Source organism: Papio anubis, chromosome 9 (genome assembly GCF_008728515.1).
Source record: "Papio anubis isolate 15944 chromosome 9, Panubis1.0, whole genome shotgun sequence".
Lineage (NCBI taxonomy): Eukaryota > Metazoa > Chordata > Mammalia > Primates > Cercopithecidae > Papio > Papio anubis.
The window spans coordinates 44050064-44067813 of NC_044984.1; the positions used below are offsets into that span (position 1 = coordinate 44050064).

At 45.8% G+C, this 17750-nt stretch overlaps 1 protein-coding gene across 1 annotated transcript in view; it reads left to right on the top strand.

Moving 5' to 3' along the window:
- The first annotated feature begins 1428 nt into the window (after nucleotides 1-1428).
- LOC101018365 (tubulin alpha-1C chain) overlaps nucleotides 1429-17750 on the top strand; it is a 48085-nt gene continuing 31763 nt past the window's right edge. Inside the window, exon 1 of the mRNA XM_009180673.3 lies at nucleotides 1429-1658. The gene's annotated coding sequence lies outside the window, so the exon portion shown is untranslated. The remainder of the gene's footprint in view (nucleotides 1659-17750) is intronic.

A 17750-nucleotide genomic window follows, 5' to 3' on the forward strand; every position in this document is an offset into this window, starting at 1 on the left:
TTGGGAGGCTGAGGTGAGCAGATCACCTTAGGTTAGGAGTTCAAGACCAGCCTGGTCAACATGATGAAACCCTGTCTCTACTAAAAATACAAAAATTAGCCGGGTATGGTGGTGGGCACCTGAAGTCCCAGCTACCCAGGAGGTTGAGGCAGGAGAATCGCTTGAACCTGGGAGGTGGAGGTTGCAGTGAGCTGAGATGGAGCCACTACACTCCAGCCTGGGCAACACAGTGAGACTCTACCTCAAAAAAATAAGAAAAATAAAAATAAAAATACAGTCCTTGGGTGAGGAAAATTCTTTCCTCAGAGAAAGAGAGTCCTTTCCTGGCCAATATAGTTAATTATCAAGCATAGGATAAATTAGAGAAAGGCAGGTTTGTGACAAAACTGATCAGAAGCCGTTTGCATAGTGCTAGGTGTTAAACATCTATTAGCTAATTTCATGACACTGTCATGTGACTTCTCACTTTTCATCTGTGTTTTTTAATCTTCCAAGAAAAGTTATTAGACTAGATGATCTCTAAGATCACTTCCCATTCTATCATTTCACTGTCTGGTTCTTACCTAATACCAATATAATGTGTGTTTGAGATGGTGAAGGTTCAGGAGTTCTTGGCAACATTTCACAGACAGGAAACAGGGCAGCGGGGCACGGGGTTTGCTTCAGATCCATGGATCCTTGCTGAGCTCTGCTTCATTAAGTGATCAATATTTCCTGGCTCCTGGGTGGAACTGCAGTTACATTTCCCTTTGGAAAAGCTGGTCTGTTTTTCCCAATAGGCCTGCAGAAAAAAACCAAGGCTGGCCGGGTGCAGTGGCTCATGCCTGTAATCCTAGCACTTTGGAAGGCCAAGGCAGGCGGATGACCTGAGGTCAGGGGTTCGAGACCAGTTGTCAACATGGTGAAACCCCGTCTCTACTAAAAATACAAAAATTAGCTGGGTGTGGTGGCACACGCCTGTAATCCCAGCTACTCAGGGGGCTCAGGCAGGAGAATCGCTTGAACCTGGGATGTGGAGGTTGCAATGAGCCGAGATCTTGCCATGGTGCTCCAGCCTGGGCAACAGAGCAAGACTCTGTCTCAAAAAGAAAAAAACCAGGGTCAGAGTATTGTTATGAAAAATACAACAGCACCATTTATTCTACTCCCACAGCCTACCTAGGCTTTGAAGCTCATAGTATTGAGAGTAAGAAAACTCAGAGGTGCTAAGTCTGCCAGTCTTAGGCTGGAGGAGAAGAGGAATAGATGTGAAGCTGCTAAGGAGCAATTTCAGTGATCTGTGGACTAGGATGGAGGAGGGGGCAGGGACCTGATCCCAAGGGCACAATGACAAGGTCAGCCTCATCTCTTCTCTCTGTTCTTGGCAACAGCCAGTCTAGCCAGAAAGAGCAATCTGTCAAATCTAATTAGAGTAGAAGAAAGTGAACAATGGGCGCCCAGCTCTAAAATGACAGCCTGTTCAATGGGGTGGAGGAGCTCGGGAGGGATGAGTGCTTTGTGTGCTTGGAATTAGATCCTTCAAATGGATCCTTTCTGAACTCCAACTGCACATCTCTAACTGGATTCTTATTTACTTCACCAGGACTCTTCAGCTCCCTACGCCTTTTAACACATGCACATTCAGCCAAAGCAGAGGAGAACCTGGCTGCGATTCAAAGGTAAGGCTGGAGTAGTAATGTAATGTAAATAGTTTCATCATGCATGGCTTGGACATGGTACTGTGTGCATGCAACTGATATTTATCAATTTGTTCCTATTTCTTGTTTCATGTTTAATTATATTGGTGGCATTAGTGTTTATCTTATTATTTCTGCAATTCTTTTCATTATAAGGCTTATTATTGGAATCTTGAAATTTCAGAGCAGCCTGAAGTTTTATTAGGACCACAGATAAACATATTTTAAGATGCAATACACGTTAATTATATTTTTGTCTTATACTTTAAATGGCCTCTCTGATTTGGATATTTTAGTTTTTGAATCAAAAGTGGGTTGCACAGGGAAGAGGCATATTTTATAAATGGAATCAAATGAGCATATCCCTTAAAATAAATACATGAATACAGGCTATTGAAGCTTAAAAGCCATGCATCTGCAGAATCTGAAGTCTCAAATTACAGAGGCCTATCTATTATCAGCAAATATTATACTAAAGACTAACGGTTTACTAATTTTACTCTACTTCAGTGTGGGATACTCAGACATCTTAACGGTGTGAGGAAAAACAATTCTGTGAAGTGGGATGCAGAGAATGGGAAGAGAGTAGGCGCTAACACAATCTGCAGTTTACAAGTCTCTGTCCCCCAGGTTTGGATGGTCTTTCCTATGCATTATCTCATTTAATCCTCAGGGCACCCTGTGAAGTGTGTTACTATCCTCTCCACTCTGCAGATAAGGAAACTAAGGCCCTGAGAAACTAGCCCAAGGTTACAGAGAAAGGCAGTCGGGCCTTGAACCCAGGTGGTCTGCTTCCAAGTCTATTGAACTTCTCAGGAATCTATTTCTGGTAGACACAGGAGACCTTAAATTTTAAAAAATCATTAAAGTATTAATAATGTCAACACGAGGACACTCCTCTAATCTATTGGCCTTCCCTGGACATGAAGGAGGCGGTGGATTTCAGCTTGGTGTATTTGTATCACTTTCCCCACTTTACTGCATGTTGCGAACCTTTATCTTTTTTTTTTTTTTTGACACAGAGTCTTGCCCTGTTGCCCAGACTGGAGTGCAGTGGCATAATCTCAGCTCACTGCAACCTCTGCCTCACGGGTTCAAGCAATTCTCTGCCTCAGCCTCCCAAGTAGCTGGGATTACAGCTGTGCACCACCATGCCCGGCTAATTTTTTTTTTTTTTTTTTGAGACGGGGGTTTCACCGTGTTAGCCAGGATGGTCTCGATCTCCTGACCTCGTGATCCGCCCATCTCGGCCTCCCAAAGTGCTGGGATTACAGGCTTGAGCCACCGCGCCCGGCCATAATTTTTGTATTTTTAGTAGAGACAGGGTTTCACCATCTTGGCCAGGCTGATCTTGAACTCTGACCTCAGGTCATCCGCCCTCCTCGGGCTCCCAAACTGCTGGGATTACAGGTGTGAGCCACTGGACCCGGTATATTTTCTAACAGCATCATTTGTTTCTTTTCTGTCCTTTTTTTCTTTACATACCCATTATATGAATAAATTATCTTGTAAAAAGACAAAGGAAAAGTCTGCCAGCACTGCTCGCTTCACCCCAAACCCAGTCTTCTCCCCAGAGAAACACCTGTTAACAATTTGGGGTGTAACCAACTATTTCCTACCTGTTTGCATAGAGGTGTGTGTGTGTGTGCACATTACATTGTTTTGTGTGGCTTTTTAGAATAAATTGTGCTATGTTGTGTTTTCTATTCTTAACTTGCTTTTTTTATTTCTTTCTTTATTTTATTTTTTGAGATGGAGTCTTGCTCTGTCGCCTAGACTGTAATGGCACAGTATAGGCTCACTGCAACCTCTGCCGCCTGGGTTCAAGCGACTCTCCTGCCTCAGCCTCCCTAGTAGCGGGGACTATAGGCACGTGCCACCATACCCTGCTAACTTTTGTATTTTTAGTAGAGACAGGGTTTCACCATGTTGGCCAGGCTGGTCTCAAACTTCTGACCTCATGATCTGCCTGCCTTGGCCTCCCAAAGTGTTGGGATTAAAGGCGTGAGCCACCATGCCTGGCCTTTTATTTTATTTTATTTTATTTTATTTATTTTATTTTTTAGAACAGTCTATGCCTTGTGGAAATCTTTACCTGGCAGTATGCTAAAATCTAATTCATTCTATTTAACTCTTACAAAGCATTTCATGAATCATGACTTGTACTGCTTTCTCTCTACCTCATCTGTGCTTTTGAAATGGTTTAATGGCATACAAGTCGACATTTAACCCTATTTGTACTTATGGGGCAGGTAGAGACAGGTGCAAGCTTTCTGGCTCGCTGGAGTGTTACTAACAACATAGGAGAAGAAGGAAAGGTGAGACACGCCCACACCAGCACTGTGAGCCTAAGTGAGAGGCCTGGGGCAGGTACAGTGTTATCAGTAGATTCGTTCCCTCTCTGCCTCTGAATATTTGAGCGTTTACCTTTTTCTTGAACCCAGCTGTTCTCCAGACATTTATTCCTTATACATGAGATAACAATAACATACTCCACAGGGTGCCATGGGGATTACACTAGAAAATGTGCAGGAGAAGACATCAAGCCCAGGCATATTGCAACATGTTCCGTTATGAATTGTGCCTGTGCTGACCCTTTTCCCTCTCCCTCTCAAATCATGTATTGCTTTTTAAATTTTATTTGAGCTCATTTGCTCTGAAGGACTATCCCTCTCACTTCAGATATTAGGTTGCAAGGCTCAAAGCAGGGTGGTTAATAAATGGAGCTATGGAAGTCATCTTGAGATGTTCTGGTGCAGGACTGTGCCTGAAAGCATTGGAAACTGACTGAGAGCTGGACTCAAGTCCTGATGTGGATACTTAACTACCGGTGTGACTTGGGTAATGTTTTGTCATCTGGAAAATAAGGGTAATCCTAATAGTAATACTTAAGTCTATGGGGTGTGGTCAGGTGTAAATGAGATAATGTATGAAAAGAACTTAGTATAGTTTCTGGTATGAGGAAGGTCAGCTGCTGTCATTATTATTTAGAAAAGTTGCACCATCCCCACTTTCATTTTCTGGCTATAAAGTATCACTGTCTAGTTTCCTCAGAAGTGACAATAAAAACAGGCTTAATCTCAGAGCACAGCTGTTTGTTGTTCCGTTAGTCCATAATTATTTTTTAATTGTTATTTTTTATAGGCAGGGCCTCACTCTGTTGCCCAGCCTGGAGTGCAGTGGTGCAATTATAGCTCACTGCAGCCTCAAACTCCTGGGCGCAAGTGATCCTCCTGTCTCACCCTCCCAAGGAGCTGGGACTAACTACAGGCATGCACCACCACTCCCAGCTAATTTTTAATAATTTTTTGTAGACGTAGGATCTTGTATTGCCCAAACTGGTCTCCAACTCCTGAGCTCAAGCAATCCTTCTGCCTCAGCCTCCCAAAGTGCTGGGATTACAGGTGTGAGCCAGCACTAATTTCTTTTTTAAGTAAGTATTCCCTGAGTGACCACTGCATGTGTAATACCTTGCTGGGCACTGTAAGAAATATAAAGGAAGTGTGAAACAGGGCTCTTGCCCTCAAAGTGCTTACAAATTTTAAATGTAATCCCCTTAACACTGGAGAGAACACAGTGTAGTACTGTGAACATACGTGCCATGGCTATTTTTCTTTAAATTTCTGCTACATTAAATATAGATAGATAGATATAGATATAGATATAGACATATAGATGGAGTCTCGCTATGTTGACTAGGCTGGTCTTGAACTCCTGGCCTCAATTGATCCTCCCATCTCAGCCTCCTGAAGGGCTACGATTACAGGCGTGCACCACTGCGCCTGGCCTTCTGTTACTTTCAGAGGCATCTATAATTCTTGGACACCTGCTCATATGTTCTGTGTCTAGCTTCAGAATTATTGTAGAAGCTTGCCTGAAGGTCACCTATAGAACCTGAGCCATTAGATCATCTGTCCCTAAACGCTAATGCTAGGCTGGTTTCCTGGCTGGGGGTGGCTCTCAATTCCTCCTGAGAGCCTGAGAGAAAGAGAACAAGAACTGATTGGGAGGAGCTGCCCTCCCGGCTACCCAACGCTTGCTTCCACAGTAACGTGCAGACAGTCCCTTGTTCTGGACACAACAGGAGCGGATATTTAGAAGGCAGATTAAATCCAAAGAGTAGAAACTGTCTGAAAGGGCCTGAGGAAGCTGTGTGAAGGGAATGAAACAACCTTATTTTTGTGGATAAATTCCCAGGAAATGAACCTATAGTATTTACAAAATGTCCACCTAGTCCTTCTCAGCACAGTAAGCTTTCTCTGACCCACAGAACCCATTTTCTGTTTGGACGTGAACTCACTGCAGCCTGCCCAACATGAAATTCCAACTGGACATAAAAGGCCACTTCAGCTGTCAAGCCATGTGTGGATTTCGGTTTAAGAATCAGCCCAGGCAGCAGATGCTCTGAGTGCTTGGGGAGTGGCACGCCTATTCCTGATGCAGAAGTCAGGCACCCTTTGTCTTGATCCCCCACTTAAATCAGGGATAGGCAATTCTGAATTTTTAAAAAGGAGCTATGTTAAATCCTTCTTATGAGAAAAAAAATATCACTTATAATGTGCAAAGTTGAGGTTTCTCAGAGAGATCTCCCTTTTACTGCTGAACGGGCTTCTTAGCAGGCAAAGATATCTGCTCAGTAAATTATACCCCTGTGAAGAAGCGATTCCTAAGTGTAATGTGTATGACTTGCCGTTTTTGGGTTAAGTACAATTTCAAACACTCTGTCTCCACCACCTTTTTTCCTGGAGGTGTTCTTTTTATTTTATTTTATTTTATTCTTTCAAAGTGGGGCACATTTCTGAAATTTTTGCTGGGAAACTCAGAATACGAACTTAATCTAAAAATAGTTTGACCCTGCATTTCAGAGAGTTCAGGGCTTCAAAACTATGCTGTCCAAACACGATTGGTGATTAATTTATTTTGACCCCCTACAAGAAGTGAAAGCAGCTGGTTTACGAGACTTGAGAGACAGCCCATTTTCCAAGGGAGAACAAAGAGAAAGTGGCCACCCCTCCCCCCGGGAGCGCGCTTTGCTTTGTCTGAGCGGACTCCCTCCAGGGACTGCCGCAAGGGAGGCTCAAAGCTGTGTCCTTGCGATTAATTTGGTACACTTGGTTCAGCAGCCCGGGGAATGTGCGGAGATGTGTGCCTGCACAGTATCAATGTTATCAGCTGCCCTGTTCATGTCGCCTCTCCCTGAAGGACACTTTCATGACACAGTAACACTTAGGAGGACGTTCCCCTCCTTTACTTCTGTTTCTCTGCTGATAAACAAATGTCAGGCATCTTCCTGGATCCGGTCCCTGATTCACTAAGTTACTGTACATCCTTTGCCCTTTTCTGTCCTCCAAACACTGAGCTCTCAGTGCTCTTCTGGCTGGATCCAGATTGTGAAGGTTACAGCCCCACTGGTCCCTTTCAGGACCTGGGGGCCCAACCTTCCATCTCCAGGGCCTCAAGAAGCCTTCCATTCCTGATGGATTCCCAATTACCGTGTTTCTGGTGCTACCAGACAAAAGAGAAGGCCCTGTTTTGACCCAGAGCCCCATAGCTGTGCCCTGATGGGAGATGGGAATTTTGATGTCTGACAACAGGAACCTGATCAACAGGGTGACTCCTAGACCAAGTGAACCGTGGTCCGTCCACGAGCCTTCATCACTAGAGGAAAAACGGAGATGAATGATTATGACGCTTGAAGCAGTGAACCTCTGCAAATGGGAGGGTCCGGAAGGTTATTCCGGAGTCACTGGGCAAGGTGAAAGGCAGGGCTGCGTAAGAGAAAGGGTCTGCTCAGTGCAGGGCAGCATAAACTCTGCAACATAAAAAGAGGGAAGCTGCGCTCTGACATCATCTTGCGGGTTGCAGTTCCCGGTAACAGGGCTGGCTCCAGAGCAGAAGCGCAACCCGTCATCTTCTTGCGGGCCGCAGCCATAGGTGGAGAAAGGTGGTACCACAAGGCTTTCCCAGTGGATGACGGTGACGCGCAATAAGCAGACGATTGCAGAGGCTCCTGTCAAATGGGTGCAGAGAAAAGGGAAGTAGGGAGAGGAGGAGGGACTTAGAAATGGCACTGCAACGATCCTGGAATAAAAACGAGGGGCCACAGTCAGAAATGACAAACGCCTCCACCTTGAAATACAACCCCTAGCCCATTTATCCAATTCGCCTCTGATAACTGCTTTTAGTATGTTGTAAATCCCATTAAAGCAGGATAGAATAAATGAAAGCAGTCTCCTACCAGGTTCTAATTTTCATTCTCCTTTAGGATTGTCTTAAATAACAAGGGCACCCTAAAAATCAAGTCCACCCTGTTTAGCTGTGGCAAGCGTTAAAAACCGTTAAGCTCGTTGAAACACTGCTCTCCAAACCAAAGCAGGCCTCCGGGTATCTCTGCAGAGCAGAAAGGAGGCTGTGGTTGTGTCCATGACTTTGCTTCCTTGGTTAGGGCGGTGACGTGCAGCGCTAGGTCCTGGGCCTGGGCTCCCACCCGCGTGGCGCCGCAGCCCTGGCGAGCCCCGAGGGCTCTGTCCCCGGTGACCAGCAGGCGGCGTTGTCTTTGGGCCGCGGCCGCCGCCCAGCCCGCCACGAAGGCCACTTCCGCCGCGGCCCAGCGAGCGCGTCCCCGCCTCGCCCTGCTGTTTAGAAGCGACGTTTCTTCACACGGCGCTGCCCGCGAAAGTTTGTGAACTCTTGTGCTCTTGTGACAATTAATGCTGTTTGAAAACCTCCCTCTTGTGTGGACATCCAAAAAAAAAATTTTTTTTGGAGACGGAGTTTTGCTTTTGTTGCCCAGGCTGGAGTGCAGTGGCGCGATCTCGGCTCACTGCAACCTCCGCCTCCCAGGTTCAAGCGATTCTCCTGCCTTGGGATTACAAGCGCCCGCCACCACGCCCAGCTAATTTTTGTATTTTTAGGAGAAACGGGGTTTCACCATCTTGGCCAGGCTGGTCTCGAATTCCTGTCCTCGTAATCCGCCCGCCTCGGCGTCCCAAAGTGCTGGGATTACAGGGATGAGCCACCGCGCCCGGCCGAAAAAAAAAGAAAAAAGAAAATTAATTTGGGATTGCGTAATCAAAAAGTTTTTTAGACATCTGAAATGCATTTCAACTTATTCGAATAAAAAGGGCCCCTGACAAGACAAAAAGGCAGTATAGGTTGACAATTAGGATGCTGGGGAAAAAAAAAGAATCCCCTTCCTGTTTATTCCAGATTTTTCTACAGGCTTGGAGGACAGCTCGCGAAAATTCAGCTGGGGCGCCATCTGCTGGACGTGCCGCGCGGCTGCAAGACCCTTTCCGGGAAGGTGTCAGGGTGGCAGGTGACGGCCCCATTTTTTGTCCAGGAGAGACTCTTCGGCCCCAAGGTAGCATTCATATGCTACCTTGGCTGGACCAAGCTGGGCGCAGTGGCTCACGCCTGTAATCCCAGCACTTTGGGAGGCCGAGGCAGGTGGATCACCGGAGGTCAGGAGTTTGAGACCAGCCTGACCAACATGGTGAAACCCCGTCTCTACTAAAATACAAAAATTAGCTGGGCGTGGTGGTGTGCGCCTGTAATCCCAGCTACTCAGGAGGCTGAGGCAAGAGAATTGCTTGAACCTGGGAGGCGAAAGTTGCACTCCAGCCTGAGCGACAGAGCGAGACTCTGTCTCTAATAATAATAATAATAATAATAAGAGACCAGCCTGACTCTCTGCAAGAAAGTGGCCTGTGTTGAGGAGCCCTGGGGCTTCAGTGAGTCGTCATTTGCTACATTGGTGGTCTCTGAGGAAAACCTGAGGCTCAACTCATTTCATTTCCTCCACCAGCCCAGGGGCACAGGACTACAAACTAAAACTATGCTTTCCATCAGTGCACACAGCGGGTTTCAGGGACAGAAATCACAGTGTACTTACTCTGAATGCTTCTGATTTTGCTGAATGGGAGGAGTTTCCAAGGTGAAGAGGGTGACAGAAATGAAATTAATCTGGGAGTAGGGAGATGTTAAAATGTGGCCTTGCCATGGTTTGATATAAGATCACGAAGCCCTGCCAACATTTTCCAAACTCCTCAGTCAGTTCTGATTCAGTTGAAGATTTTTCTATTTAGAAGACTTTGGGTCCTTTCCACATGAGGGTCTAAACCCATTAGCAAACACATTTATACACATACTTCAGCATGAGCCTGCATTCCCCAGTACTGCACTTTGTTAAAGCCCATAATCAGAAAACATTTGGAGAACTGGTAGAAAGCAGAATTTTAGAGCAGATTGCAGTTGGCCCACCCGCCTGGAAAAATATAGTATGAGGGATAGAAAGCATTTGTAATGGAAACGTTATCAAGCATAGTTCTGACCCGGCAAAGCTTAATAGTTACTTTCCAACAAAACTGAATGTTGTATTCAGAGATGAATTATGATGGTCTTCCTGAAAGAGATGAAGTAGCTTTATCAGCAGTGTAGCCTACTGGAGCCTCACTGATTATGTAGTCCTTGAGGTCCATGTACTGTGACTGCCCCGTAAGTCATGTGTCATTTAATGACTGATACTTTCTGAGAAATGCATCCTTAGGCAATTTCATCACTGTGCAGACATCATAGAGTGCACATACACAAACCTAAATGGTAGTGTCTTCTACACTCCTAGGCTATATAACATAGCCTATTGCTCCTAGGCTTCAAAACTATATAGCATGTGACTGTACTGAATACTGTAGGCAATTGTAACACCATGATAAGTATTTGTGTATCTAAACATAGCTAAACAGAAAAGGTACAGTATTTGATACAGTACAGATTATGATATTATAATCTTATGGAACCACCATCATTAATGAGGTCCATGATTGACTGAAACATCATTATGCAAAGCATGACTGTATAGTCAATATTTTATAAGGACATCCTTTGGTACTTCAATAACTAAGCCCTCGTGAATGAGACCCGCTGATTCTACCATGATGCTGGTCATAGAGAAAATGTTAACTTTCTATATGGGTGCTTGAAGAAGATAGACAACTAACAAAACGAGATGAAAAATAAGACAAAAATCCGGGCCAGGCGTCGTGGCTCACACCAGTAATCCCAGCACTTTGGGAGGCCGAGGCGGGTGGATTACTTGAGGCCAGGAGTTAATATCAGCCTAACCAACATGGAGAAACTCCATCTCTACTGAAAATACAAAATTAGCGGGGGAGTGGGGGCGGTGCCTGTTATCCCAGCCTTCTCGGGGAGGCTGGCCCGGGCGAACCTGGGGCCGGGGGATCAGATCGATCAGGATGGTGCGTTGGGATCGTCGATCTGGAGGGAGAGAGAGAGAGAGAGAGAGAAAGAGAAAGAAAAGAAGAAAGAAAAATAAGATAAAAATCCAACCTGGGCTGGATGTGGTGGCTCACACCTATAATCCCAGTATTTTGGGAGGCTGAAGCATGTGGATTACTTGAGGTCAGGAGTTTGAGACCAGCCTGGCCAACTTTGTGAAAACTCGTCTCTACTAAAAATCCAAAAATTAGCTGGGCATGGTGGTGGGCACCTGTAATCCCAGCTACTCAGGAGGCTGAGGCAGGAGAATAGCTTGAGCCTGGGAGGCAGAGGTTGCAGTAAGCCGAGATTATGCCACTGCACTCCAGCCTGGGTGACAGAGTGAGATTCCGTCTCAAAAAAAAAAAAAAAAAAAATTCACTCTGGCAATTCATGAGTGGACTGTATCAGAAAACTAGTAAGATGAAGTTATTGGGTACCGAATTGTGACTAGTATAGGAAATACTGATGGCTAATGTAACATCTATTATATCCCACAATTCTGCTAATGTGAAAATATATAAGAAAAAACTAATTTAGTTTCTCCTGTACTGTCACTCAGCAATCAACACAGAATGCTTCTGTGACCTCTGGTCACCAAAATGTGTATGGGAATTTTTCCCCACCAACAATCAATCAATCAGTTCTTTTCTGCAATGGATAGTAGCTGGGTGTTCTCTAATTCAATTCTCACACTACCTGGAGAGCCTCCGATCCCAGTCCCACAAGACTGAGCCCCACTTAGGATGCTGATTGCAAGCCCCAGGTGGTTTTTACCGGCTATAAATGAGGGTTCCCACAACCTCCTCTTTGGGATCAATTAGTTTGCTAGAATGGCTCACACAACTCAAGGAAGCACTTATTTATGTTTACCAGTTTATTATAAAGGATATTCATTTTTAATTTTTTTTCTTATTTTTATATTTTAAAAAATCTGTTTACAGACAAGGTCTCACTGTGTTACCCAGGCTGGTATTGAACTCCTGGGCTCAAGCATGAGCCACCACACCTGGCTACAAAGGCTATTTTCAAGGATGCAAATAAACAAGCAGATAGAGGCATAGGGCAAGGTACGGAGGAAGGGGCACCAAGCGTCCATGCCGTCCCTGGGCACACCACTCTCCAGGAACCTCTACATGTTCAGCCATCCAGAAGCTCTCTGAACCCTGCCCTTTTGTTTTTTTACTGAGGCTTCATTACATAGGAATGATTGATTAAACCGTTGTCCATTTGATGATCAGCTTAACCTTCAGCCCCTCTCCCCTCCCTGGAAGTTTCAGCCCTCTGGGAGTGTGGCTGGTTCCCCTGCCAGATCCCCATCCTGTAGCCATCCTGATTTTCACCTCATTAATGTAAACTCAGGTGTCTCGAAGAGTTTGGTAAAAATAACAAAAGATTGTCTGTCTTCCACCTTTATTACTCAAGCTTTTCCTGAACTGCTTCAAGACTCAGGACAAAAGGCCTTTAATAAAAGATATTGCTCTAGTCACTTAGGAAATGACAAGGCTTACAGAAGCTGAAAGCCAGGAATAGTGGAGGAAAATGAAAATATATACATCATAATGTCACATAATGTATTAATATTTGTAGAGTCAGCCACATGCGGTGGCTCATGCCTGTAATCCCAGCACTTTGGGAGGCCGAAGTGGGCGGATCACCTGAGGTCAGGAGTTTGAGACCAGCCTGGCCAACATGGTGAAACCCCATCTCTACTAAAAATACAAAAATTAGCCAGGTGTGGTGGCACATGCCTGTAATCCCAGCTATTCAGGAGGCTGAGGCAGGAGAATCACTTGAACCCGGGAGGTGGAGGTTGAAGTGAACTGAGATTGCACCACTGCACTCCATCCTGGGCGACAGAGTGAGACTGTGTCTCAAAAAGAAAAAAAAAGAAATAAATCGCCTCAAGCTGGATGCAGCTGTGTACTCCTGTAGTCCCAGCTACCCGGGAGGCTGAGTCAGGAGGATTGGGCGAGCCCAGGAGCTGGGAGTCAAGCCCTGGCAACATAGAGAGACGGTATCTCTAAATAAATAAATAAGTAGCTTGATAACAAATCAGCACTGAATATTGGCATTAAGTAGAGACTCGAGCATCTCTCAGCAAAGGTTTTTTCAGGGCCTCTGGCTTGAGACAGGACCAGGATGGGAAGTGGAGCAGTGGGATCTTCCACTTGTGTGGCACAAGGCAGTTCCTTGAAGCTGTTTTCTCTTGTTGTTCCGCTTATTTCAGTTACTTGTTTGCTAGGAGGGTGCCTCCACCCTCAGAGCACAGCCACATACACACACACACACACACACACACACACACACATAACCTGCCTTTTTCCTCACAGACATCCCAAGAGCATTCTCTGAGCACTATTTTTGGTGAAGCCAATATAAAAAGGCTGCCCACTCCCCTGGCAGTTGAGCTCAGGATTCAAATATTTATGTTTGGCAAAAAGCAAGGGGAAAATTTTTCTGGAGATGACCTCTCCCTTGACTTTCAGCTTGTTCTATAATTGGGCTTTTGAGAATATGTGACCATTCTTTGGGGGAAAAAAAAAAAAGCAAGAAACATTAAATTCAGTAGTTTCTATCTGGACCCTAGAGTTAAGTGTGTTCCTCACGTTGAAATCCTGATTCCACAGAGGAACTGCCTTAAAAATATCAATTTGGCTGGGTGCAGTGGCTCACACCTGTAATCCCAGCACTTTGGGAGGCTGAGGCAGGTGGATCACAAGGTCAAGAGATCAAGACCATCCTGGCTAACACAGTGAGACCCCATCTCTACTAAATATACAAAAAAAAATTAGCCGGGCGTGGTGGCGGGCGCCTGTAGTTCCAGCTACTTGGGAGTCTGAGGCAGGAGAATGGCGTGAACCCGGGAGACGGAGCTTGCAGTGAGCCGAGATCACGCCACCGCACTCCAGCCTGGGCGACAAAGCGAGACTCCGTCTCAAAAAATAAAATAAAATAAAATAAAATAAAATAAAATAAAATAAAATAAAATAAAATAAAAAATATATATCAATTCAATTGATTTTTGTTCTTTCAGTATAGATCAGTCCTCTTCTCTCCTCTCTCCACAAAATGTCAGGCTCATCAGAGGGTCGTGGCTTTCTGGCCACTTCCTGGACCCCCACAGGGTGCCCCTGCTGTGAGTTGGCAGCACCCATTGTGGCTCTTTTATCTACTTATTTATTTTTGAGACAGGGTCTCTCTCTGTCACCCATGCTTGAGTGCAGTGGTGCAAACACTGCTCACTGCAACTTCGACCTCCCGGGATCAAGTGATCCTTCTGCCTCAGCCTTCTCAGTAGCTGGGACTACAGGTGTGCACCACCACACTGGACTAATTTTTTAAATTATTTTTTTGTAGAGATGGACTCTCACCACGTTGTCCAGGCTGGTCTTAAACTCCTGGGTTCAAGCGGTCCTCCCACCTCAGCCTCACAAAGTGTTGAGATTACAGGCATTAGCCACTGCACGCAGCCCATCATAGCTCTTTTCTTCTTTTTGAGATGGAGTCTCACTCTGTCACCCAGGCTGGAGGGCAGTGGTGAGATCTCAGCTTACTGCAACCTCTGCCTCCCAGGTTCAAGCAATTCTCCCACCTCAGCCTCCCAAGTAGCTAGGACTATAGGCATGCACCACCACGCCAGCAAATTTTTGTATTTTTAGTAGAGACAGGGCTTCATCATGTTGGCCAGGCTGGTCTTGAACTCCTGACCTCAGGTGAACTGCCCGCCTCGGCCTCCCAAAGTGCTAGGATTACAGGCGTGAGCCACCGTGCCTGGCCCCATCATAGCTCTTATAATACCATATATAATATGATTTATCTGTGTCTTCCATACCAGACACTTAAATTTTATGAGAATGGGGCCAAGATTATCATGTTCATTTTGCACCCCTAGTGGCTAACTAGTGCCTCAGACCAGGCAAATGTTAGGTAGGATTCAACACTGAGATGGGAGGGAAAGGTGTGTCCATTGGAGGAACTGGCAGGACCACATACAAAGGTATAGACCTGGAAGAGTGACAAGGAGCATGAATGTGGTTTGCTTCAGCCTGAAGGGACTGACAGGAGGTAAGATGGGGTGATTATGATGTGAGTGTGAGTTTAAGGCAGTGGTCATCAGAACTTGAAATAGTTACAGTTGATGCAATTTCTAGTGTACGATAAATGCTTTACCCCTTCCTTCCTCCCCTTCCTCTTCCCCTTCCTTCCTTCCTTCATCTCGCTCTGCGCCCAGGCTGGAAGTACAATGACGCAATCTCAGCTCACTGCAACCTCTGCCTCCCGGATTCAAGCAATTCTCCTGCCTCAGCCTCCTGAGTAGCTGGGACTACAGGTGCACGGCGAGGCGCCCGGCTGATTTTTTGTATTTTAGTAGAGATGTGGTTTTACCGTGTTACCCAGGCTGGTCGCGAACTCCTGAGCTCAGGCAATCTGCCCACCTCAGCCTCCCAAAGTGCTAGGATTACAGGTGTGAGCCACCGTGCCCAGCCTTTACACATATTTTCATCAAAACTTAGAGCCTTCTTTCTTTCTTTTTTTTTCTTTTCTTTTTTTTTTTTTTTGAGACAGAGTTTCACTCTTGTTGCCCAGTTGCTGGAGTGTAGTGGTGTGATCTCAGCTCACTGCAACCTCCACCTCCCAGATTCAAGCGATTCTTCCACCTCAGCCTCCTGAGTATCTGGGATTACAGGCGCCTGCCACCACACCTGGCTAATTTTTTGTATTTTTGGTAGAGATGGGGTTTCACCATGTTGGCCAGGCTGGCTTTGAACTCCTGGCCTCAAGCAATCCACCTGTCTCGGCCTCCCAAAGTGCTGGGATTACAGGTATGAGCCACCGCACCTGGCCAAAAGTTTACAGCCTTCTTAGACAAGGTGGCATGTGGGAAAAAATGTGGTTTGGAGCCACAGATCTAGTGCATTCCATTTGTAGAGAATATCACTTAACTAGCAAAACCAGTCCCCATGGCCAAACCAACCAGTCAAATGGAGTTATTTTGTTTTTTTGTTTTGTGTTGTGTGTTTTTGTGTTGTTTTATTTGTTTTGAGATGGGGTCTTGCTCTGTCACTCAGGCTGGAGTGCAGTGGCACAATCCTAGCTCACTGCAGCCTCAACTCCCCAGGTTCAAGCAATCCTCCCACCTCAGCCTCCCGAGTAGCTGGGACTGAAGGTGCACACCATCACACCCAGCTAATTTCCAGCTAATTTTTGTTGTTGTTGTTATTTATATAGACAGGGTCTCCCTGTGTTGCCCAGGCTGGTCTCAAACTCCTAGACTCAAGCGATCCACCTGCCTCAGCCTCCCAAAGTGCTGGGAATACACGTATGAGCTACTGCGCCTGGCTTATCTGTGACTTCTAATTGTTTTGTTATTGTTGTTTTGAGACTGGGTCTTACTCCTGTTGCCCAGGCTGGAGTGCAATGGTGTGATCTCGGCTCATTGCAACCTCTGCCTTCCAGGTTCAAGCTGATCCTCCCACCTTAGTGGCCTGAGTAGCTGGGACTAAAGGTGCATGCACCACCATGCCCAGCTAATTTTTGTATTTTTAATAGAGACAGGGTTTTTGCCATGTTGCTCAGGCTGGTCTCGAACTCCTAGCTCAAGTGATCTGCCTGCCTCAGCCTCTGGAAGTGCTGGGATTACAGGTGTGAGCCACCATGCCCGGTTGTGACTTCCAGTTCTAAGAAGCTTGCCATGAATTTGTTAAGATGAAATAGGGTGAGGGCCGGGTGCGGTGGCTCATGCCTGTAATCCCAGCACTTTGGGAGGTCGAGGTGGGCAGATCACCTGAGGTCAGGAGTTCAAGACCAGCCTGGCCAACATGGTGAAAACCCCATCTCTACTAAAAATACAAAAAATAGCTGGTGGCACGGGCCTGTAGACCCAGCTACTCGCCAAACTGAGGCGGGAGAATTGCTTGAACCTGGGAGACAGAGGTTGTAGTGAGCCGAGATCATGCCACTACCCTACAGCCTGGCAGCCTGGGTGACAGAGTATGACTCCAACTCCAAAAAAAAGAAATCAGGTGCTACCCTGTGGGTGTTTCTTACTTGGCTCTCAGGAGATCCTCCGTCAGTCATGATGCTTCTCCAGTTATCCCTTTGCTTGGGAACATAGCACATAGCATAGTTCAGGATGATTGAGGGATAGCTTTTTGTTTTTGATTTTTATTATTTTATATATTTATTTATTTTGAGACAGAGTCTTGCTCTATTGCCCAGGCTGGAGTGCAGTGGTGCAATCATGGTTCACTACAGCCTCAATCTTTTTGCTGTGAAGGCTAAGAGGACTTGGGAAGGGGAGGCTGGAAAAGAAAAATCAGCTCATTGCAAACCATTCTCAGGCAGATCCCTTTAAGGAAAGGATACATTTGGTGGTTTAGAACCTGGAAATTGAGACTTGTAATACTATCTCATTAAAAGAAAAGCTTTAGGCCAGGCGTGGTGGCTCATGCCTATAATCCCAGTGTTTGGGAGACCAAGATGGGAGGATCTCTTGTGTCAGGATGTCAAGACCAGTCTGGGCAACACAGCGAGATCCTGTATCTACAAATAATTTAAAAATTAGCTGAGTGTGGTGGCATGCACCTGTAGTTTTAGCTACTTGAGTGGCTGAGGTGGGATCACTTGAGCCCAGGAAGTCGAGGCTGCAGTGAGCTATGATCATGCTACTGCACTCCAGCCTGGGTGACAGGAGCGAGACCCTGTCTCAAAAAAAGGGGGTGGGGGACACAATTGCTGGCTGAGGTGATAGCAAGGAACAGTATCAGCATGAAGAGAATGGACAGTGGTTCCATG